We start from the raw sequence: 25991 nt of genomic DNA, 5'->3' as shown, positions 1-25991 counted from the left end.
TTTCAAAAGATACTTTATTTAAATAGTACCTTTTCAAAAGGTACTTTATTTAAATAGTACTATTTCAAAAGGTACTTTATTTAAATAGTACTTTTTCAAAAGGTACTTTATTTAAACAGTACTTTTTCAAAAAGTACTTTATTTAAATAGTACTTTTTCAAAAAGTACTTTATTTAAATAGTACTTTTTCAGAAGGTACTTTATTTAAATAGTACTTTTTCAAAAGGTACTTTATTTAAATAGTACTTTTTCAAAAGGTACTTTATTTAAATAGTACTTTTTCAAAAGGTACTTTATTTAAATAGTACTTTTTCAAAAGGTACTTTATTTAAATAGTACTTTTTCAAAAGGTACTTTATTTAAATAGTACTTTTTCAAAAGGTACTTTATTAAAATAGTACTTTTTCAAAAGGTACTTTATTTAAATAGTACTTTTTCAAAAGGTACTTTATTTAAATAGTACTTTTTCAAAAGGTACTTTATTTAAATAGTACTTTTTCTTAAGGTACTTTATTTAAATAGCACTTTTTCAAAAGGTACATTATTTAAATAGTATTTTTTCAAAAGGTACTTTATTTAAACAGTACTTTTTCAAAACATACTTTTTCAAAAGGTTCTTTATTTAAATAGTACTTTTTCTAAAGGTACTTTATTTAAATATTACTTTTTCAAAAGATACTTTATTTAAATAGTACTTTTTAAAAGGTACTTTATTTAAATAGTACTTTTTCAAAAGGTTCTTTATTTAAGTACATTTTGGGGGAGTTCAGTTCCAAAAAAATATAAACATGGAAATATGCATTGTATTGAGTACATTTTTAATAAATTTTAAACTTTGTTTGTCCCAGTCTCACAAACCTGACCAACAGTTTTTAATTTTAAACACAAGAGTGAAGAATAGTAGATGGGACCAATTTGTATTCTGTATTAGTGAACCTAAATTAGATACATAAGGTCCTGAGTTAATGAGAAACCTCAAAGAGGAATTTGTGGCTCTTTTTATTTAATTTTCGAATGGTACTTTTTTAATTTGAGTGAGAATCCACAAGGAAATATTGTAATAATGAAGCTTAAATAAAATTGTTTATATGATAATTTCTTTCTTCTAATAGTTTCTTTTCAGTTTTGTATCATGGACATAGAACCAAGAATTTAAACATATTTAAACACTGTGTTATCAAACGAGTCTTTTACAGTTAAATTATTGAGATAAATAGGGAAATAAATTTCAAAACAAAATTAATTTTTTGTGTTTTCTGCCTAGACCTTGAAAACCTGGCTTAGTTTGTAAATAAGTATGCTACACTATTTGTGTTTTTTGTAGTCTGCTTTATTTTTCTGTGTTTTTTTGGTACATTCTTGTCTCGTCTTTTTCCTAATTTAATTTAATTTCTTATAAATATTCTGTCTGTTCTTTTATATTTTTGTTAAATAAAAATAGTTTTTAGTTGTATTTTTTTTTGGCTTTCAAATACAAGCGATTAGAAATGACTTTGTTAAAGTGTGTACGAATGGATGTCTGACAGAGTGTTGGTAGCGAGCGTACTACTGGCATAAAGACACAATGACGGTTCTTATAAGATGGTTTTTTTGTACGTTTATGTGTTGGCAGTTTTGCCAGTTTTTTCTTTTTTAAATTTTTTTATACAAATGTATGTATGTATATATTTTTATTTAATGTGTTTTTGGTTGTGATTTGTTTTCTTCTATATGTAGGTATATTTTATTATTAATGTCTCATAGTAGATGTTTTGTTGTTTGGTTTGGTTTTTTTTTATAAATTTGTTATTGTTAAAGACAACAAAAATATAAATAATAATAAATGTTGTTGGTTGGTTGGTCGCTTGCTGGTTGTTTTGAATTTGGCGTTTTTGTCGTAATAATGTTGGAGGTGTCAGTCGTCTATAGAATGGATGGTTGATGACGCGAATGATGTCATACCCTGCCACCATACAATCCAATCCAAACAATCAACCAACCATGTAGTTTTGCCGCTACTGACATGCTACACTCACTCATAATTATGGTTCGTTGAGTGTTGGCTAAATTTTGGTTTTAGCTTTTTTTTATTAATCTTATTCTTTTTGCTTAAAAAAAACTAAATTAGTTTTTTTAGGTTCATAAATTAGAAGGTAGAAAAAAAAACAAATTTATATTAACATCAGTAAAGTTTATAGGAATGTTTTCAACTTAAAGCTATTTTTCAAATACTTCAACACAAAACTAGCTTTAATTTCTATTATTTGTTCTTTACAGGGGTTGGTTTGTTTGTCCCTTTACCGGCTTTTGTTGTTTAGTATTTGACGCTCCTTTATCCCATAAATTATTACGCTTAAGTTTTATTTAACTTCATCCAGCTAAGGGTGTTTTTTGTCATATTGTTAAGTGGTGGTGGGATGATACCCTTAAGAAAATAATGAAAAAATACACCCGGTAAACTTCCGGTATTTAATGTTTACCTCTTAAAATCATTTTTTTATGTTATCCACCCAGGGAATTTCTTTAAGTGCCCTTAAGGAAATTCCCTTAAAGTCATTTGTTGGAAAAGTTAAAGTTGAAATGCAATTTTTAATGAATGTAAATTAGTTTATATGAATAAGGACATGCATTGTATGCATAATTTATAGGATGGAGCAAATGTTTTCAAAAAGTGAAATCTATCAAACGATTTTATACAATTTTTTAGAAAAAAAAATTCAAGAAATATACAATTTGTTAGAAAATCATTAATTTTTTTTAAGCTCAAAATTCCTAGTTTTCACAAAAAGTACTTTTTTTAAAACGTGTACAGAAACTTGATACAGTGTACTCTCTCTTTGCGGACATCTCTCTAAAGCGGACACGTCTCATAAACGGACACTTTTTTCAGTCCCAAAAAAATTCTTCGGAATTATTTTCTTCTCTCAATAGCGGACACCTCTCAAAACCGGACACATTTGTCAGTAGAATATGTATATTATTGAAATAAAACTAGTGAAATAGTACTATTTTTTTTAGTACTAAATGTAATGAAAATTTAATATTAAAAATAAAACATAAGATACATAGTTTAACAATGAAAACTTGTGAATTTTTCGAAAAAGGTACTTTTTTATAAAAGTAATTTTCGGGGTAAAATAGTACTAAGTACATAATTAAAACAGGAAAGTAGTACTTTTTAGTGCAATTTTTAGCTATTAATTATAACTGTTTCAAGAGCATAAGATAATATTGTTTAACAATGATTTTTTCTTAAAAGGTACTTTTTTATAAAAGTACTTTTACTTAAAAATGGCAATAAAAATATAATGAAATAACATTTTGCATATTTGATACATATGAGATCAAAAAAAAAGTTTTTCAAAAAAGTACTTTTTTAAAATTCATACGAAAGATATTTAAACAGAAAATTTAAATTTTTCTTACAAGTATTAATACTGGCTATAATTATTTAAGGACTCTAACTAATGTTTATAAAGTAAAATAAATTTTTTCATTTGAATACAATAGTATAAAATAGCAAAGTGGTATGTATTTATAGCAAGAAAAGAAAAATCACTAAATGTTCACAAAAAAGTACTTTTTCAAAATGGTACCAAAAAGGTTAAATAAACTTAAAATCTATTTGCTAGCTGAAGAAAATGTTTTACTTTTGAAATATTCAATATGAAATTTTTTAAAAATTTAAGACACAGTAAAATCCTGTTAAATAGTACTAAATAAGAAAAACGTACTAATATTTTAGTATCAGAAATTATGAAAATTAATTATTTAAAAATAAAACATAAATTTACATAGACTTAAAAGTACAAAAAGTACCTTTTTAGTAGTACAAAATGACTTAATAAATATGAAATCCAAATTTTTAGGAAAAATCTGTAAATTTTTGAAAAAGGTATTTTTTTGGAAATTAGTACTTTTACCCAAAAAATAGACTTTTTTAGGAAAAGTAAAAAATTTTACTTTTTTAGGAAAAGTAGTATATGACGAAAAGTACTTTTTTTAGTAGCAAAAATTCTGAAAATTTATTATTACAGATACGTAACAAAAAAGTACCTTTTTAAAAGTGGTAATTTTGTACTACCACTTTTAAAAAGGTCTTAACATGAAATCTAAATTTTAGGAAAAATTTTATTTTTACAATATTTGAACCAAAAAACTAGTAATTCCAAATATTAAGAATTGGGAGAAAAAAGTACTTTTTTAAATGAATTTAAAAAATTGTAGTACTAATTTGAAGTTATAGAAATTAATTATTAAAAATCGGTTTTCATTTTAGTCAAAAAGTATTTTTTTTAAATAATACCAAATATCAAGAGCTTATTTTAGGAATATGTTTTAGATTTGAAAAATAAATAAGTTAAAATATTAACAAGCCTATAAAGAAAGAATTTTTGAAAAAAGTACTCTTTTTAGAAATTAGTACTTTTATACTAAAATAATAAAGAACATGCTATTTTTATAGAATTTTTAAGATCAAATGTTTCAAAAGTTAAACTTGTAAGAAAAGTGATATTTTTGTAAAAAAAAGTACTTTTTAGGAAAAGTACCAAATGACGAAAAAGTACTTTTTTAGTAGCAAAAATTCGGAAAAAATTTGCACACAAAAAAAAAACACTTTTCCTCAAAAAAATTTTAAAATATTTGAAGTAAGAATTTTCAGAAAAAAGTACTTTTTTTAAATTAATTTAAAAATATGGTACTAAATATATGTACTTAAAGCTTAGTACCAATTTGAAATTATAAAAAAATTAATTATTTAAAATCGATTTTTATTTTTGTCAAAAAGTATTTTTTTTTAAAAGTACTAAAATTCTTAAAAGCAAGACCTTATTTTAGGAATAAATTTTAGATTTGAAAACTATAGAGAAAGAGTACTTTTATACAAAAATAATAAAAAACATGATATTTTTATAGAATATTTAAGATCAAATGTTAGTAAAAATAGTACTTTTTTATGAAAAGTACTAAATGACGAAAAAGTACTTTTTCAAGTACCAAAAATTCCGAAAATGTACTTAAATCTGCTTGCAAACAAAAAAATTCCAATTTTCCTCAAAAAAGTACCTTTTTAAAAATATGTAGGAAAAATTTTATTATTAAAATATTTGAATCAAATAAGCAATAATTCCAAATAGTAAAAATTTTCAGAAATAATTACTTTTTTAAAAAAATCGTACTTAATCATACATTTTAAAATTGGTACTTTTATATTTTATAGAATATTTAAGATCAAACGATTCAAAAGTATTTTATTTCAAAAGGTACTTTATTTAAAAAGGTACTTTATTTAAAAAGGTACTTTATTTAAAAAGGTACTTTATTTAAAAAGGTACTTTATTTAAAAAGGTACTTTATTTCAAAAGGTACTTTATTTCAGAAGGTACTTTATTTCAAAAGGTACTTTATTTCAAAAGGTACTTTATTCCAAAAGGTACTTTATTTCAAAAGGTACTTTATTTCAAAAGGTACTTTATTTCAAAAGGTACTTTATTTCAAAAGGTACTTTATTTCAAAAGGTACTTTATTTCAAAAGGTACTTTATTTCAAAAGGTACTTTATTTCAAAAGGTACTTTATTTAAAAAGGTACTTTATTTAAAAAGGTACTTTATTTAAAAATGTACTTTATTTCAAAAGGTACTTTATTTCAAAAGGTACTTTATTTCAAAAGGTACTTTATTTCAAAAGGTACTTTATTTAAAAAGGTACTTTATTTCAAAAGGTACTTTATTTCAAAAGGTACTTTATTTCAAAAGGTACTTTATTTCAAAAGGTAGTTTATTTCAAAAGGTACTTTATTTAAAAAGGTACTTTATTTCAAAAGGTACTTTATTTCAAAAGGTACTTTATTTCAAAAGGTAGTTTATTTCAAAAGGTACTTTATTCCAAAAGGTACTTTATTTCAGAAGGTACTTTATTTCAAAAGGTACTTTATTTCAAAAGGTACTTTATTTCAAAAGGTACTTTATTTCAAAAGGTACTTTATTTCAAAAGGTACTTTATTTAAAAATGTACTTTATTTCAAAAGGTACTTTATTTCAAAAGGTACTTTATTTCAAAAGGTAGTTTATTTCAAAAGGTACTTTATTTAAAAAGGTACTTTATTTCAAAAGGTACTTTATTTCAAAAGGTACTTTTACTCAAAAAAGTACTTTTCTAAAAATGTTACCAAAAAGCTTTATTAAAGAATATGTAATATTTTTTTTAAATATTCAATGGTAAAAATTTAAAAGAAAAAGTAGTTAAATTAACATAATTTCAGTTAAATTGGACACAATAGCAAACACTAAAGGCAAAATGCTAAGAAACTTAAAATTAGTACGAAATAATATTTGAGATATATAATACCAATTGAGGAGCCGCAGAACAAAAGGTACTTTTTTGAAAATTTTAAAATTTTGTGAAATTGATTTTTTCTAGAAGAATTCAACCCAAATATTATAAAAATACCAAAAAATCAATTTGTAAAAAAAAAATCGAAAAAGTACCTTTTGTTCTGCGACTCCTCAATTATCGAAAAGGTCGAAAGAATGTCACAAATAAACATTCCAAAAATAAGACATATTTTAGTACTCAAGTTTATTTATAATTCTATAAAAAAAAAATTATACATTAGTATTAAAAATTTAGTACCTAAAAACTAACTTTCGTTTGTATTTATGTTTGTACAAAAGGTACTTTTATGAGTACTTTTATTTTAGTACCAAAAGTTATAAAGATTGATTATTTAAACAAAATTAAATTTAATCTATTTTGAATCTAAATAAAAAATATAGATTTTTAAACAAAAATGTACTTTTATTTTAGTACCAAAACTAATGAAAATTTTAATTTAATTGTGGAAATATTAAAAAAACTCCATTATGCAAATTTACAGTACAAATTTTAACAAAAAATAATGTAGTTCAATTCAATTCGTTTTTAATTTAATTAATTTGCAAAATACAGTTTTATTTTTTAATATGAAGACAATACAGTTTGCATTAAATCATCTAGACAAAAGGTTATATTTTGCAAAAGTAAAATGTACGAATTAGAAAACTATTTTTTTTATTATGTGCGTTTATTTAATCACTGATTAGGTCATGCGGGTGTGTTCGTTTTATTGCGAATATTTAAATTGCTATTGCCATTTTTAAATGGCCAACATAAAACAAACTTACAACTATAAAAACCAAAAAACAAACAAATAAACAATTTATTAGACAAAGTTGTTGTTTGTTTACAGAAGATGCAAATTAACAAAAAGACACATAAACTATAAAGAATTTTAAAGAAAAACAAATTGAAAATTTAAAAATTTACGCACGTAAATCAAAGACAGTTTTATAGAGTGGTTGGTGAGCACCCAGTTGTGGTGCCCCAAAAGGTGCATCTGTGAGCACTCACTGTCTAAGACTCACAGAAGTATTGCTGTTAAAAAAATATTAAGTTGGAATAAATTAAATATTTTCAATACTAAGTAATACTGGGAGGAATTTTTCTAAAAAATTTTCTAAATTCTACATTAAAATTTATCAAATTGCATTTGCATTATTTTCATTTTCCAAAATCTTGTATTTCCCCATACTTCATTCCAACCCATTTGTATGTGTGTCAGACAAATTGACTGACTGCATGCTTAACACAAACACTCATTCAAGTCAAAAATAAACAAAAAAAAAACACTTTTTAAAAAAAAAAACTTTGTATCTATTTCAAAAAATTTAATTAGAATGTTTAGATTTCGTACATGTTGATTTATTTTTAAAACTTTTCAATACTTGGGTTTCTCACTTTTTTTGGAATTGAAAATTTTCTTTAAATTTTCAAGTCTTAAAAGGGCAGGGGGGAAATTACTATAATTTTTCTTACAGCACACACATGGTTTTGAAGTGCTTCTGGTGTACGAGTATTTTTACATACTTTTGTGTTTGAGTTTTTGTATGGTTTTTTATATTAAGAGGTGTGTTTTTTTAATAAATTTACCGCACACTCTTAGTATTACAACATCATAATTTAGATAAAATGTTTGATGAGTTCAAATTCATGTGTTCCTGCTGATTTCTATAAAATTCTTTTACATTTGAACTCTGGTAATTTGAATGAAAGTGTGTGTTTTTTTTTAATTTTAATGGTTTGGTTAATTTTGTTGAACGATTTATATCTTGTCGAACATTTAACCCATTTTAAATGGATTTCGTTTTTTACAGTGGGGGATTATATATTTCGAAATTTAGGTTTATGAGTTTTAAAAGAAAATAGCAATTATTATAGAGGGTCGGCATACAATTGAAAAGGTACTAAATGTACTTTTTCAAAATGTAATTTTTTATAATGAGCTCTTCAAAGGGTACTTTATTTAAAAAGGTACTTTATTTCAAAAGGTACTTTATTTCAAAAGGTACTTTATTTCAAAAGGTACTTTATATCAAAAGTTACTTTATTTCAAAAGGTACTTTATTTAAAAAGGTACTTTATTTCAAAAGGTACTTTATTTCAAAAGGTACTTTATTTCAAAAGGTACTTTATTTCAAAAGGTACTTTATTTCAAAAGGTACTTTATTTCAAAAGGTTTTATTTCAAAAGGAACTTTATTTAAAAAGGTACTTTATTTCAAAAGGTACTCTATTTCAAAAGGTACTTTATTTCAAAAGGTACTTTATTTCAAAAGGTACTTTATTTCAAAAGGTACTTTATTTCAAAAGGTACTTTATTTCAAAAGGTACTTTATTTAAAAAGGTACTTTATTTCAAAAGGTACTCTATTTCAAAAGGTACTTTATTTCAAAAGGTACTTTATTTCAAAAGGTACTTTATTTCAAAAGGTACTTTATTTCAAAAGGTACTTTATTTCAAAAGGAACTTTATTTCAAAAGGTACTTTATTACATATAGGTACTTTATTTCTAAAGGTACTTTATTTCAAAAGGTACTTTATTTAAAAAGGTACTTTATTTAAAAGGGTACTTTATTTAAAAAGGTACTTTATTTAAAAAGGTACTTTATTTCAAAAGGTACTTTATTTCAAAAGGTACTTTATTTCAAAAGGTACTTTATTTCAAAAGGTACTTTATTTCAAAAGGTACTTTATTTCAAAAGGTACTTTATTTCAAAAGGTACTTTATTTCAAAAGGTACTTTATTTCAAAAGGTACTTTATTTCAAAAGGTACTTTATTTCAAAAGGTACTTTATTTCAAAAGGTACTTTATTTCAAAAGGTACTTTATTTCAAAAGGTACTTTATTTCAAAAGGTACTTTATTTCAAAAGGTACTTTATTTCAAAAGGTACTTTATTTCAAAAGGTACTTTATTTCAAAAGGTACTTTATTTCAAAAGGTACTTTATTTCAAAAGGTACTTTATTTCAAAAGGTACTTTATTTCAAAAGGTACTTTATTTCAAAAGGTACTTTATTTAAAAAGGTACTTTATTTCAAAAGGTACTTTATTTCAAAAGGTACTTTATTTCAAAAGGTACTTTATTTCAAAAAGTACTTTATTTCAAAAGGTACTTTATTTCAAAAGGTACTTTATTTCAAAAGGTACTTTATTTCAAAAGGTACTTTATTTCAAAAGGTACTTTATTTCAAAAGGTACTTTATTTCAAAAGGTACTTTATTTCAAAAGGTACTTTATTTCAAAAGGTACTTTATTTCAAAAGGTACTTTATTTCAAAAGGTACTTTATTTCAAAAGGTACTTTATTTCAAAAGGTACTTTATTTCAAAAGGTACTTTATTTCAAAAGGTACTTTATTTCAAAAGGTACTTTATTTCAAAAGGTACTTTATTTCAAAAGGTACTTTATTTCAAAAGGTACTTTATTTCAAAAGGTACTTTATTTCAAAAGGTACTTTATTTCAAAAGGTACTTTATTTCAAAAGGTACTTTATTTCAAAAGGTACTTTATTTCAAAAGGTTTTATTTCAAAAGGAACTTTATTTCAAAAGGTACTTTATTTCAAAAGGTACTTTATTTCAAAAGGTACTTTATTTCAAAAGGTACTTTATTTCAAAAGGTACTTTATTTCAAAAGGTACTTTATTTCAAAAGGTACTTTATTTCAAAAGGTACTTTATTTCAAAAGGTACTTTATTTCAAAAGGTACTTTATTTCAAAAGGTACTTTATTTCAAAAAGTACTTTATTTCAAAAGGTACTTTATTTCTAAAGGTACTTTATTTCAAAAGGTACTTTATTTCAAAAGGTACTTTATTTCAAAAGGTACTTTATTTCAAAAGGTACTTTATTTCAAAAGGTACTTTATTTCAAAAGGTACTTTATTTCAAAAGGTACTTTATTTCAAAAGGTACTTTATTTCAAAAGGTACTTTATTTCAAAAGGTACTTTATTTCAAAAGGTACTTTATTTCAAAAGGTACTTTATTTCAAAAAGTACTTTATTTCAAAAGGAACTTTATTTCTAAAGGTACTTTATTTCAAAAGGTACTTTATTTCTAAAGGTACTTTATTTCAAAAGGTACTTTATTTAAAAAGGTACTTTATTTAAAAGGGTACTTTATTTAAAAAGGTACTTTATTTAAAAAGGTACTTTATTTCAAAAGGTTTTATTTCAAAAGGTACTTTATTTCAAAAGGTACTTTATTTCAAAAGGTTTTATTTCAAAAGGTACTTTATTTCAAAAGGTACTTTATTTCAAAAGGTACTTTATTTCAAAAGGTACTTTATTTCAAAAGGTACTTTATTTCAAAAGGTACTTTATTTCAAAAGGTACTTTATTTCAAAAGGTACTTTATTTCAAAAGGTACTTTATTTCAAAAGGTACTTTATTTCAAAAGGTACTTTATTTCAAAAGGTACTTTATTTCAAAAGGTACTTTATTTCAAAAGGTACTTTATTTCAAAAGGTACTTTATTTCAAAAGGTACTTTATTTCAAAAGGTACTTTATTTCAAAAGGTACTTTATTTCAAAAGGTACTTTATTTCAAAAGGTACTTTATTTCAAAAGGTACTTTATTTCAAAAGGTACTTTATTTCAAAAGGTACTTTATTTCAAAAGGTACTTTATTTCAAAAGGTACTTTATTTCAAAAGGTACTTTATTTCAAAAGGTACTTTATTTCAAAAGGTACTTTATTTCAAAAGGTACTTTATTTCAAAAGGTACTTTATTTCAATAGTTACTTTATTTAAAAAGGTACTTTATTTCAAAAGGTACTTTATATCAAAAGTTACTTTATTTCAAAAGGTACTTTATTTAAAAAGGTACTTTATTACATATAGGTACTTTATTTCTAAAGGTACTTTATTTCAAAAGGTACTTTATTTAAAAAGGTACTTTATTTAAAAGGGTACTTTATTTAAAAAGGTACCTTATTTAAAAAGGTACTTTATTTCAAAAGGTACTTTATTTCAAAAGGTACTTTATTTCAAAAGGTACTTTATTTCAAAAGGTACTTTATTTCAAAAGGTACTTTATTTCAAAAGGTACTTTATTTCAAAAGGTACTTTATTTCAAAAGGTACTTTATTTTAAAAGGTACTTTATTTCAAAAGGTACTTTATTTCAAAAGGTACTTTATTTCAAAAGGTACTTTATTTCAAAAGTTACTTTATTTAAAAAGGTACTTTATTTAAAAAGGTACTTTATTTAAAAAGGTACTTTATTTAAAAAGGTACTTTATTTAAAAAGGTACTTTATTTCAAAAGGTACTTTATTCCGAAAGTATTGTACTTTAATTATTTAAATACAGGTTTTTATTACTTTAGATGTTAAAAATTATTTTTAAAAATTTGTTTCATTATTAAAATGAAGTCAACTCATTTATGACCTTGTTATCAATTAAATAATGTTAGTGGCCAATTTAATTACTTGGTTTTATATTTATTTCTCTTTCTCCATTTGTTTTTATATATAGTCTAACCCAGTTATGATTTCATCAATTCTTTTTTATGATCTCACCCTTTATTAATATGTTTTTCGAGAAAGAGTGAAAAAAACGGCAGAAAAAAATCAATGTTTTTATTTTAGTTTAAAGGAAGTTGTTCTTGTAGCTGTCAAAAGTACAAAAAAAGAAGAATAATGCAGTTTTCAAAAAATGATGTAATAAAAATAAAGCAACAGATTTTTAAAGTAAGAGAATGAATGTGCAAATAAAATGCATGACTTCATATTGTTTCGCCTGAATACAGGGTCCTTTTGGCGAAGACAAAGAGTCGCTGCCACAAATATATTTCGTTTTGAGAGAAACACTTAAAAAAAACTTATTTTTAAATTAAAATTGTGATGACAACATGCTGCAAGTAAAAGAGTGAGAAATGCAGCAACTACACACGCATTTTAAGAAAAAACTAGTGCCTTAAAATGTTTGTTTGTTTCTTTATTTTTGTGTTTTGGTGTTTACAAATGGAATGAGTCATTATTTTATTAAAGAAAATTTGGCACAGTTTTGTAAATTGTACAGTAATAAAAATAAAAAAACAATATTTGATAATTTGTAAATAGATTTCAAATTAACGGTTTTATTTTATTCAACCTAATAATGACTTAAGTATACTTAACCCTTTTTTATTATTGTTATTTTTAAAATTTATGAATGACTTAGTTTTTTTATTTCTTTATAAAGTCATTTTAAAAATATCCTTTTATTTTTGCATGCAACATGTGTTGCTTTTGCTTGCCTCTTAATATCATATTTCAAATTCTTTTTTCCTGTTAAATGTTGTTGTTTGGCTTTTTAAATTCTTCTTTTCTTGGGAATTTTGTAATTTAAGTTTGTAGTTTTATTGGTTTGTATTTTGTCGTTGGTGGTGGATGTTTTGAAATCTTTATTTTTATTTGCTTCACTCTAAAAATTTGAAGGCCACCACAATAAATTTTCTTTATTTCACTTTCGGTTTTCATGAAAAACACAAAAAAATAAAACTAAATTGCCCACTTGTGTGTGTAAGTTTATTCTGCGTTTCTTGTTTAAATTTTAAAACGACAAAAATAGTACAATTGCAAAACTATTTCATTTAGAAAACGTTGGTACACATTTTTCTTTTAACTCTTTACCGAATTTCTTTTAAATACATAAATCATAATTTTAAATGGCAAAATTTACAAAATATTTACTAGCACATTAATATGATTTCGTTTCTTTTCAAAATTCATAACAATAAATTTTTGTTTTTTATGATTTGATTTTTTTATAATTTGTTTCATAGATTTTCAACACTATTCACCTTTTTGCTTTAGATTCTGATTTTGTTAGAACCAACACGCGTTTTATTTTCTACTTTTTTTTTAAATTTAAATATTAATTTTAATCGTTTGTTTTTGTTTTATTATTCAAATTCGTACGTCCGTCATACGCCACATTCAAAATTCAACTGAATTCATTTCTAAACGATTGGCTTCAAACACTGTATGGCTGTGTTTTTGTTTCTTTTGGGTGAATTAGTGTGAAGGTGCAAGAGTGTGTGTGTTTAAGTTTACCTCTATTTTCTGTTTCCGCGGCGCCATCTTTGGTTTAACTTTATAACTGTAACATAAAACTCACCACTGTCGGTAGCTCTCTTCACCATACTGTTTAAAGCTTAACACACGCATATTAAGAAAAACGCGCCAACTTTGTTAAGACACTTGAATTTGTTGAACAGACATTTTGGTGAATTTGTTTGTATTGAACTACAGAAATTCTTGATGATGACAATTGCAATAAACAATATGTATTGCAGCATTTAGGGGTTAAGTTTATTATTTAAATATTTTTAAAAGAATTCAACAAATTTTAAATGATTTTTAAATATGTACACACCTCGGTATAACGGATTTTTAACTGTAAAATTTGTTATATTGAACAAGATTTATTCATATATTTTTATAAATTGTCAAAACGATTTCACATTTTTAGAACAATTTCTTACTCTATTAATCACAATTAGTTCTTCTATCTGTCAATAAATTTTCATAGTCCATTAATATGTATATAAAGGTACTTTATTTAAAAAAGGCACTTTATTTGAAAAAGGAACTTTATTTAAAAAAGGCACTTTATTTAAAAAAGGTACATTATTTCATAAAGGTACTTTATTTCATAAAGGTACTTTATTTCATAAAGGTACTTTATTTCATAAAGGTACTTTATTTCATAAAGGTACTTTATTTCATAAAGGTACTTTATTTCATAAAGGTACTTTATTTCATAAAGGTACTTTATTTCATAAAGGTACTTTATTTCATAAAGGTACTTTATTTCATAAAGGTACTTTATTTCATAAAGGTGCTTTATTTAAAATGTACAACAACAGAATTAAATAGTCACTCAATGTTTTTTTTATACACGTTTATAAATTCTCAGAAATTCAGACACTTTATAATGTATACGAATTCACTTGAAAAATATAGCACACTTTAAGGCACTCAGTTGATGTTTATTCAAATAGCTTCTCTGATAAAACTCACGACTGCAACCTCTGCCACTATTTATAACACTGCCATCTGCACTCCAGAATGTTCTTTAACTGTCAAAATTCGAATATTCTAGATCTTACTAATACATACGCCATCTGTGGTGTACTTTCTACAATATTCTTTAACTGAATATTCGAATACAGCGTTGCCAACTTACGATCAAATCAACTGAAAGCTTTTATTTAATAATGCCCACAGATATGTTACAGTTTGCTATTACAGCACTGTTATTTATAAGCATTATGCTACTTTTAAATCAGCCCTTAAAATCGTTATATTTGAATTCAAGTACAATTTCGTAACAATACTAATTGAAGCCGAGAGACCCTGAAACACGATTTTGCGTGTCCGAAATGCTGCTTGAACGCTATAAAATAATATAATTTTTCCATCGAATCATTACTACTACCACATTACCAATCAAATAAATCTCTTACCTCATTAAAATATTAGCTAACAAACAGCAGACAATTTTAAATACATCCTGCTGGCTTTAAACAGCTTGACTTGTTTTAAATAATATTTGATCTATTGTTTACAATTGTATGACCGCTTAACTTCTCCTCTTACCACTTTCCTTATAATCCAACATCAGTTGCTTTATTTCAGTACTGGCTTAATTAAAAAAATGTCTACAATCAAAAAACACGCCAAAAATTCAAATTACATTGTTACCAGCCAGGCGTACGCAAATTCATAGATAAGAGTTCTTGTTAAACATGTCTAACAATTCTTTTTCCCTACATATTTATAAATCATGCTAGGCTTATTTTCTTTCATTTCCATAATAAAATGTCTACGCAGTTGTAATTGTAGAAAAAACTACATACATATACGTTCTTTGAAATCCTATTAATTGTACAACTCACGCATAATTTCGTATTTCAACCCTCAATTTGAATACGTTTAATACAAGCACATTTGATGTAAGACCTTAAGGAAAAGGGAAATGGTTGATGATATTTTATGTGCACCCAACTTGCACCTGATTTATAATGTTTCTATAGAATTCAACCCCCCCATTGGGGGAATATTTTAAGCCCTCATTCTCTTATGTTTTTATATTTTTATAGACTTTCACTCAAACTTTCACCGTTAACGCATTTGCATTGTATTTATATGTACATACATATGTAATACCGAACAAAAGCGGAAGTTGGACATTTTTAACCCAAACAAAAATAAAGGAGAGTGTGAAATTTTCTATGCAACAAAATTTTGAACAAAAGTTTATCATGTCTATGACCGATGTACGGTGGGAGGAAATTATAAACATGAAATCCATAAAAAGTGGTTAATTGATCAGAGCAAAACTTGAAGTAATGTTTCAAAATATGTATGTTTAGTTTCTATCTTTGTGGTAACATTGTAATTCCAAATTTGCCATACTGTTTCAAATTGTATATCTTCAATATAAACTTTTACTCTTCTATTGATATTTCAATTGGAATTGCTGTTAAAAATCCATTAAAAAGGTAGCTAGCTCTTCTTTGGAAAGACTCAAATCTTCTTAAATTTATGCATCTACTTCTTTTTCTCTTCTTTGGAAGTTGTTATTTAGCTTAGAAGTTATATTTATTTATTTACTTACTTTTATTTCGCAGTACTACTGTATTATTTACTTGCTTCTGTGTAAGTTTGTGCATCATTGAAAACAATAACAACTTCATCATCTGTAAACAAAAACAACAATGTTTATTTACATCTGCAAGACCCTTTCACACACCACTCTACATAAACTGTATGTAAATATACATACGCCTGAATGTAGACAATTGTTTTCATTTACATTCAAATTATATGCGAGTATTTATTTTGTACATATAAACTTTTGCAGCTTGTTCTTTTTCTCTCTCTCTATCTGTCTGCAGTTTTGTCCGTTTATTTTAAATAAATGTCTGCGTTGCACAGTGGCGCCTGTAGAACAAGTGAGGTGTCAAAAATCAAAAATTGCATGTGGCTCTAAAAAATATTGATTAAACCTATTTTACAGGAATATGATATGATTTTTGGTTAAGAAGATATAGTCCTTCAAAGATGACTGATTTTCAGTGTTCAAAAATATATAATTTTTAGGTAATTTGGTCCGCTCTCAAATACAGTATCTCAAAAACTAAGTAACGGATCGTCACTCTTTTTGATTCTGTTGATAGAATTATTTATTAAGAAAATATGGAAAATAAAAACCATAAATTTCTATATATTCCATATTTTCAAGAGGTAAAATTTTGAAAAAAGACATGGTCCCAAAAATGTGTTGCATGCACTTTTGGGCAATTTATGACATAGTAATAACCGCAATATTTCACAATAAATTATTTTTTTTTAAATCTTTTCTGGAATATTTTAGAAAAAATTTAATAATAAATAAAACACACAAATTTTTAAATATTTCTGGAATAATTTTAAATCATAAAATTTTACTACCCCCAAAATTAATTTTTCCACAAATTTCAACTTTGCTAACCCATAAGTAGGCACCTAAAAAGCGTAAAACCCTTTCCAAGCTTTAATTTCATAGTTTGATCAATTAGCTATCATATGCCTTTTACATTTTATAATTATCTTATTTGGTTTCAAAGTTATGATTTTTGCAACGATAAATCTCAAATGGCGCCACTGTGCATTGCTTTGTTTTGGCCGTTTGTTGTCTGTCTTTTATTTTAAACAATCAAACACATGGAAATTATGTGGCAGAGGGATTTTACAGCTGCAAACATATAGATACGAGTTATAAAGTTCTTTTTGTTTAAAACATCGACAAACTTTAATTAATATCCAAATATTTCTTATTAGTTATGTGGTGGTTTTGGCTTTAAATGCAGACAAATTTAAAATATGTAACTTTAAGCTAAACTCAGAGTCCAATATTACATATTTACCCCCTTATTCATAAACAGTTTTCATAAAGGTACTTTATTCCATAAAGGTATTTTATTCCATAATGGTACTTTATTCCATAAAGGTACTTTATTTCATAAAGGTACTTTATTTCATAAAGGTACTTTATTTCATAAAAGTACTTTATTTCATAAAGGTACTTTATTCCATAAAGGTACTTTATTTCATAAAGGTACTTTATTTCATAAAAGTACTTTATTTCATAAAGGTACTTTATTCCATAAAGGTACTTTATTTCATAAAGGTACTTTATTTCATAAAGGTACTTTATTTCATAAAGGTACTTTATTTCATAAAAGTACTTTATTTCATAAAGGTACTTTATTCCATAAAGGTTCTTTATTCCATAAAGGTACTTTATTCCATAAAGGTACTTTATTCCATAAAGGTACTTTATTCCATAAAGGTACTTTATTTCATAAAGGTACTTTATTTCATAAAGGTACTTTATTCCATAAAGGTACTTTATTCCATAAAGGTACTTTATTTCATAAAGGTACTTTATTCCATAAAGGTACTTTATTCCATAAAGGTACTTTATTCCATGAAGGTACTTTATACCATAAAAGTACTTTATTCCATAAAGGTACTTTATTCCATAAAGGTACTTTATTCCATAAAGGTACTTTATTCCATAAAGGTACTTTATTCCATGAAGGTACTTTATACCATAAAAGTACTTTATTCCATAAAGGTACTTTATTCCATAAAGGTACTTTATTCCATAAAGGTACTTTATTCCATAAAGGTACTTTATTCCATGAAGGTACTTTATACCATAAAAGTACTTTATTCCATAAAGGTACTTTATTCCATAAAGGTACTTTATTCCATAAAGGTACTTTATTCCATAAAGGTACTTTATTCCATAAAGGTACTTTATTCCATGAAGGTACTTTATACCATAAAAGTACTTTATTCCATAAAGGTACTTTATTCCATAAAGGTACTTTATTCCATAAAGGTACTTTATTCCATAAAGGTACTTTATTCCATAAAGGTACTTTATTCCATAAAGGTACTTTATTCCATAAAGGTACTTTATTCCATAAAGGTACTTTATTCCATAAAGGTACTTTATTCCATAAAGGTACTTTATTCCATAAAGGTACTTTATTCCATAAAGGTACTTTATTCCATGAAGGTACTTTATTCCATAAAGGTACTTTATTCCATAAAGGTACTTTATTCCATAAAGGTACTTTATTCCATAAAGGTACTTTATTCCATAAAGGTACTTCATTTCATAAAGGTACTTTATTTCATAAAGGTACTTTATTCCATAAAGGTACTTTATTCCATAAAGGTACTTTATTTCATAAAGGTACTTTATTCCATAAAGGTACTTTATTCCATAAAGGTACTTTATTCCATAAAGGTACTTTATTCCATAAAGGTACTTTATTCCATAAAGGTACTTTATTCCATAAAGGTACTTCATTTCATAAAGGTACTTTATTTCATAAAGGTACTTTATTCCATAAAGGTACTTTATTCCATAAAGGTACTTTATTTCTTAAAGGTACTTTATTCCATAAAGGTACTTTATTCCATAAAGGTACTTTATTTCATAAAGGTACTATGATAAATTTAAAAATTTGTTATGCTTTTTTACATTTAGAATTTCTGTTGCATACTTTTTGGCTTGTCTAAATATAAGATAAGGTGTAGAAACCAATCAGACATAGCCAAGGAACACGGACATTAATTTGCGTTTTATACAACACGAACGATAAAAAATACTTTCAAAAAAGAGTTCAATATGAACACAGTGAATTCTGCCTTCGTACCGACCAATAGTTTGAATTAAATGATTATTTCTGAATACCTCGAATTTAGCAAATAGCCTTCGACACTAGTAGCTATAGATGCCTACCCCTGCTTTAAACACATTCAACAGCAATAAATTATAAACAAACTACAATTAATATTCATGTTCGTTTGTTTGTTTTTTTTTAAGAAATTTCAATATCATTTTTGTTTGTTTCGTTTTGAAACGATTTGTTTAACAAATCGTTTGTTTACATTACTGAATTTAAACGAAATCTTGAAAATTATTCAATACTCATCGTCGGTCGTATTACTAATGAAAGTGTTAAATTTAATATTTCAAAAAATTTGTGTTTATTTCTTACAGACTGCTTGAAATTTTCCCCTTGATTTTTTGCATACTTTAAGTGTAGTAGTGTAATTTTGTAAATATGTAGTAATTTTTCATATCCGGTTTATTATTGAATTCATTGATAATATTTTGTTGTGCTGCTGCAACAGCACTGTTTATTTAACTAAATATTTTCGTTACATTGATCATATTGATAAATGTGATGTTTAGCCAATATGGTTTAACCATAAATATTTAAAAATTTCTTTAAATTAAACAGATTTGGGGAGGGTGGAGTGTTTGGCTGGCTGGCGGGATGTCTGGGTTGTATTTTTCGTTTTGTGTGAAAATTATTTTTCTTTTACAATAAATCCATAATTATGGCGCAAATACACTCATTAGCTGGGATTTATTATTGGTAAACGTATATAAATAAATTGGCACATTGCTGAAACTATAAATAATATTAGAGTGTATTTATTTTAGATATTAGCAACAATATAGCATTAAATTTCTGTAATATATGGGTTTTTTGTGATGTAATTTTTTAAATGAAATAATCTTAATATATTAATAAGTTTTTACCTTTTCAAAACGGTGGTTTACTTCCTTTAAATAAACCGTATTCTTTTTTTATTGTAAATGGAAGCAGTTTAAGTTGTAGTTTAAAATTTGTAACAACTCTTTACTTATGCAAACTTATACAACAATTTAAATTACACACTTTATAATATACAAGAAATATTCTGGTAATGCAGTTGATGTTTACTCTAACAGAACTAACTTCAACTTGCTACACCTATTTATACTCACAGTGCCACATTCTAGAAGCTACATGAATTATCTAACGGACAAAACTAGAAGGTTTCCCTTGCAGATTTTCGGCAGCCTTAATGTTCATGATAACAGCTTTGTCAGTTTAATATTTACTTATGACAATGTATACAAAAGCTGCTGAATGTGGAAACCAGTGTTCAAATCGTTAAATTCAAATTGATAGTTTTTTGATTTTATATGTTCACAATTTTTGTTCTGTGCTATAACTTTGCCTCAGAGAGTAAATCAAAATTCCCAACTGTTTGCAAGATATGAGCCGGAGAAAATAATAACTTTTTTGCAAAAATGACACCGAGGCCCCAAATATTTGGTGGCCCATAAAAAAAGTGCATGACTTTAGGCAAAGCTGGGAGACATGGGTCTTTTTTGTTTTGGTCTTTTATGACGTAGTGATGTCCGTATAAGGTTATATTTCCACGACTCAAAAAAATACACACACACAGAGAAAACAGATTCGTGATAGCAACCGAATTTGTTGCCAATCGAATGATTCTACCTTAGTGACCGAATTTTACAGTTGTGTCTATAGAATTTTAAAAGGGGTAACAAAAGTTTGGTTGCTTTAATCGAAATTCTTCTTTGTCAACTGTTTTTCTGTTGATATAACCGAAAAATTCTATGTGTACAACCGAATCATTCGATTGGCAACAAATTCGGTTGCTATCACGAATCTGTATTCTCTGTGCAGTGTTATATTTTAAATTCTGTAGATTTGAATAAATTTAATTATTGAAATGAAAATTTGTAATTTCAAAATTTATATTTGCCCAATTCACAATTGGTGTCGTAGCGTTGTATCGTTGTATGTCGTAATTTTTATATTAATGTTATGTTTTTGTTTCGAAAAATTTGTTTGAAAAATATTTATGACATACAACGCTACGACAACAATTGTGAATTGGGCAATTATTTACAGAATAACGTTATTTTGAGGTAATGATATTAGCGTTAAGATAATTGCAGTTATTTCGGTTAAATTACTTTAGGGGTAACGGTAGCCAATCTTTTATTTGAAGAGTTCATAAATTTTCCAAAATTTTCATTATTTTGTCACTCACTGTATCCGATTCTTGTATAAAACTTAAATATAAATAACAGCATTTGTTTCTATTTAAACATTCAAAATATATATTTGTCCGTTCCGACGTAAAACGTATCTAAACACGAGCCAATCCAATTACTTGTACACAAATACACAAATTTTTGGTTGAACTCAAATCAATTTTCATTGCCATCTGCCTTTATTTAAATTCCAACCTACCTTAAGTGTTTTTTATTATTTCGAAAACACCAAAAATAAAAAAAAATATTGAAACAAAAATCAAAGAGTAGGAAAATAAACAATCAGTTTTATATCATTCACACGATTTCATCATAGAACTAGAACAATTTGTTTATAAATTATTTATGAAAGATAAAAATGATCGTAAAATAAGTAAAAGTGTTACATATGGTTGGGAAGATCGATGTATGTACTTAGTTTTAAACTATTTTCATTAATTCATAGTGATTAATAGTAAGGAAATTATTAAAGATTGGAAAATTTGTTAATTCATTTCAGCTATTCTAGCTAGCTTCTTTCGTTTGGCACCTATCGTGTTTTCAAAAGAAAGACAGACGGACGGACATAGCCAGATCGTCTTAGAATCTATATACTTTTTGATTCTACGACCAATATTTGGATATGTTACACACGGAATGACAAAATCAATATACCACTCATTTTTTAAATAGCGGTTGTAAAACACTGTAAAATTACCTTAAAGTACATATTTTGTTAATATTCGGAAATAAACACCTAAATTTATGTTGGTATGTTTATAGGGGGTACAAGGTACTTTTAGAAAAAATGTTGTACTACAACCTCAACAATAATATTTAGCCACCAGAAGAAAAAATAAAAATCAAATTAAAATTTATTACACTCTTAAGAAAACCTATTAAAAAAATCAGGTAATAAAAACATGAAATGAAATTCATAAATAAATATTACTACAATCCACTTATAATTAAGAGAATTAGTTTTGAAATTTAAGAGAAATTTTCTTTTAAATCAAACAACACGTGAAACACTATTTTCAAATTTTCTCTATAAATACTTAGCAAATATTTTCAAATACACTGGATATAAAAGAATAAACGAAATAATTTCTTGCCCTGCAAATTGGCAAATGTTTTGCGGAATTTTTAAATTAATCTCACTAGTTTGAAGAAGATGCCAAATGTTTTAAACAAGCTATAATAGCAGAATGGAAAGCATTTTCGGAGTTGGCATCTATTTAATTCACCAGAGAAATTTCTGAAATAAAGGATTGTGTAACAAATCTGATTTCTTTTTTAATTTTGTTAACCTGTTATTTCTCTAAAACTGATGAGTTATACCATCTATATAACTTAGAAACAGTTTTGTAATGGGTGGCTTATAATCTGATATACGAGGCAGGTCAATAAGTCCATGACTTTTTTAATTTCCCGCCTCTTGACTGCAAGGGGCATTTTGCTACTCCCTACAGCCATCTGTCAGATGGCGCACGTTCGTGAGGTCAATACACCCAAATCAATTGAAAAAAAATCACGATATGGTGTTGCCCGTTCGGAGATTGAAAGTGCGAGAGATACAACTCTCACATGGCAATTTTGAATTCCTCATTCCATGAGAAAGCTGAATATGGCTTTTTTGAAATGTAAAAATTCTCACCTCTATCTGATACAAAATTTCTTGACATTACGATAAAAACTGAATTTTTGGGTTTTTTTTTATTAATTTTGTTAGCCACATAAGTATGAACAAATTTAGTCTGGTTTTTTTCTTATAGCGGATTCAGACAAAAAAGGACAATAATCTGTGATCACTCATATTTCCCACCAAATATCGATTTTTATATAAAAATCTAAAATCACTAATAAGAGCTCCTAGAACAAAAAGGACAATAATCTGTGATCACTCACTTTTTCCCACCAAATATCGATTTTTATATGAAAAATCTAAAATCACTCATATATCGTTAATAAGAGGTCCTAGAAGAAAAAGGACAATAATCTGTGATCACTCATATTTTACACCAAATATCGATTTTTATATGAAAAATCTAAAATCACTGATAAGAGCTCCTAGATGAAAAAGGACTATAATCCGTGATCACTCATATGTTCCACCAAATATCGATTTTTATATGAAAAATCTAAAATCACTCATAAATCACTAATAAGAGGTCATAGACGAAAAAGTACAGTGATCAGTGATCACTCATATTTCCCACCATATATCGATTTTTATATGAAAAATCTAAAATTGCTTATAAATCACTAATAACAGCTCCTAGACAAAAAAGGAAAATAATCTGTGATCACTCCAAATATCGATTTTTATATGAAAAATCTAAAATCACTCATATATTGTTAATAAGAGGCCCTAGAAGAAAAAGGACAATAATCTGTGATCACTCATATTTCCCACCAAATATCGATTTTTATATGAAAAATCTAAAATCACTCATAAATCACTAATAAGAGCTTCTAGGCAAAAAAGTACAATAATCTGTGATCACTCATATTTCCCACCAAATATCGATTTTTATATGAAAAATGTAAAATCACTCATAAATCACTAATAAGAGCTCCTAGATGAAAAAAGACAATAATCTGTGATCACTCATATTTCCCACCAAATATCGATTTTTATATGAAAAATCTAAAATCACTCATAAATCACTAATAAGAGATCCTAGATGAAAAAGGACAATAATCTGTGATCACTCATATTCCCACCAAATATCGATTTTTATATAAAAATCTAAAATTGCTTATAAATCACTAATAAGAGCTCCTAGATGAAAAAAGACAATAATCTGTGATCACTCATATTTCCCACCAAATATCGATTTTTATATGAAAAATCTAAAATCACTCATATATCGTTAATAAGAGCTCCTAGAAGAAAAAGGCCAATAATCTGTGATCACTCATATTTCCCACCAAATATCGATTTTTATATGAAAAATCTAAAATCACTAATCACTAAGAAGAGCTCCTATAGGAAAAAGAACAATATTCTATAATCACTCATATATCCCACCAAATATTCATTTTTGAAAACCACTCAAAAATCACTAATAAGAGCTAATTAAATTAATTAAAACATTTATGATTTACACTTTTTGGTTGAAATTTTATGAATAAAGCAATAATAAAAACAAATAAGAAAGTATGATCGGTCAAGCTCGACCATATACTAAGTAAAACAGCAAAAACATAATTTATATTTTTGAGTGATTTTCGGAAGTGGGCCTTATATGGGGGCTATGACCAATTACGGACCGATCACCATGAAATTATGTCGTGTGATTTATGTCTATATTAAAGTTAACTATGTTGAATTTTGTGTATTTACCAACATTTTTAAGCGATTTATGCACGTTAAAGTGATTTTCGGAAGCGGGTCTATATGGGAGCTATGACTAATTATGGACCGATCGTAACAAAATTTGGTGACACGAATTTTGTGTATATAAAACTTATTTGGAGCGGAATTTGTGGAGATACATATATAAATTAAACATTTATGACCGATAAAGTCCAATTTCGGCAGGACATTTGTATGGGGGCTATGTGAAATAGTGGAGCGATTTCAGCCAGTTTCAATGGGCTTGGTCCTTGAGCCGAAAAAATAATATGTACTAAATTTCATCGAAATATCTTCAAAATTGCGACCTGTACTCTGCGCACAAGGTTTACATGGACAGCCAGCCGACCAGACGGACGGACGGACATCGTTTAATCGACTCAGAAAGTCGATCGGTATACTTTAAGGTGGGTGTTAGACTAATAAATTTGGGCGTTAAAAACATCTGCACAAACCCTCCCCACTATGGTGGTGTAGGGTATAACAAGTATATATTTAGTATATAATCAATTCCATTTTTTGAAATTTTGAAATTTTTACAAAATGAAATGGACTTGGCTATTTTTGTTATAGTTATTAACTATTAACTAAAAACTACAAATTTTAAAGCTATTGGATATTTTATATTCTCTGTTTTTTTAAAAAGTCTGTTTTTTATGAACACTAATAAATATTTTACATGAACATTTAGTTCGATAAAACGAACAATAATCAATAAAAAAATGGATTTGGAATTTTTGTGTAGTTATGTCAGTTTGCACGTAAGGTGACGATATGATCTATTAATATTGGAAGTTTTGTAGCGATCGCAGCAGTAGTTTTGTTGATTTATACTTATTTGGCCACCAACTTAAAATGCACGAGATTCTTTAATTTCTAAAATCTGGCAGTATTTTTTTTGTCTACATAAAAATATAAACAAGTGTTTTAGCTAAAAAAACAAAACATTTTACCATAAATATTTATTAAGAGAAATAGTCAAAATTTGTATATTTTTATTTCTGGCCATTAGTTTTTTAATTTATTATGCAAATTATGGCTATCATTAATTAATTATAAAAATATTTCGAAACTTTTTTTTTCATTTTTCAAAAAGATTAAAATTTTCTTTTAATCAAGTCTAGTAGCAAAAGAATATTTAAAATTCTCTTAAATTAAAATCTATTTTTAAGACATTTTATTTATTCAAACAGAAAACAAGAAAAAGAAAACAACACACGAAAGAAAATGTTATTTTTCAAAAATTTCGTTGTATCTAGAAGATAAAGAATTTGAGTTTTGTTTGAAATTGAACTAAAAAAAAACAATTCCACCCGATCACATTTAGTACAAAATTTAGCGTTAAAGCAGGCAAAACACTGTTTTGCTAAAGAACAAATA

At 25.9% G+C, this 25991-nt stretch overlaps 1 protein-coding gene across 1 annotated transcript in view; it reads right to left on the bottom strand.

Moving 5' to 3' along the window:
- SP1173 overlaps window positions 1-13280 on the bottom strand; it is a 50932-nt gene extending 37652 nt beyond the window's left edge. The window contains exon 1 of the mRNA XM_065503965.1: window positions 13140-13280. The gene's annotated coding sequence lies outside the window, so the exon portion shown is untranslated. The remainder of the gene's footprint in view (window positions 1-13139) is intronic.
- Between the last annotated feature and the right edge of the window lie 12711 nt (window positions 13281-25991).

The sequence above is a fragment of the Calliphora vicina genome, chromosome 3 (genome assembly GCF_958450345.1).
Source record: "Calliphora vicina chromosome 3, idCalVici1.1, whole genome shotgun sequence".
Lineage (NCBI taxonomy): Eukaryota > Metazoa > Arthropoda > Insecta > Diptera > Calliphoridae > Calliphora > Calliphora vicina.
The sequence above is the reverse complement of the archived record's forward strand: the minus strand, read 5'-3'. Positions and strand labels throughout refer to the sequence as shown.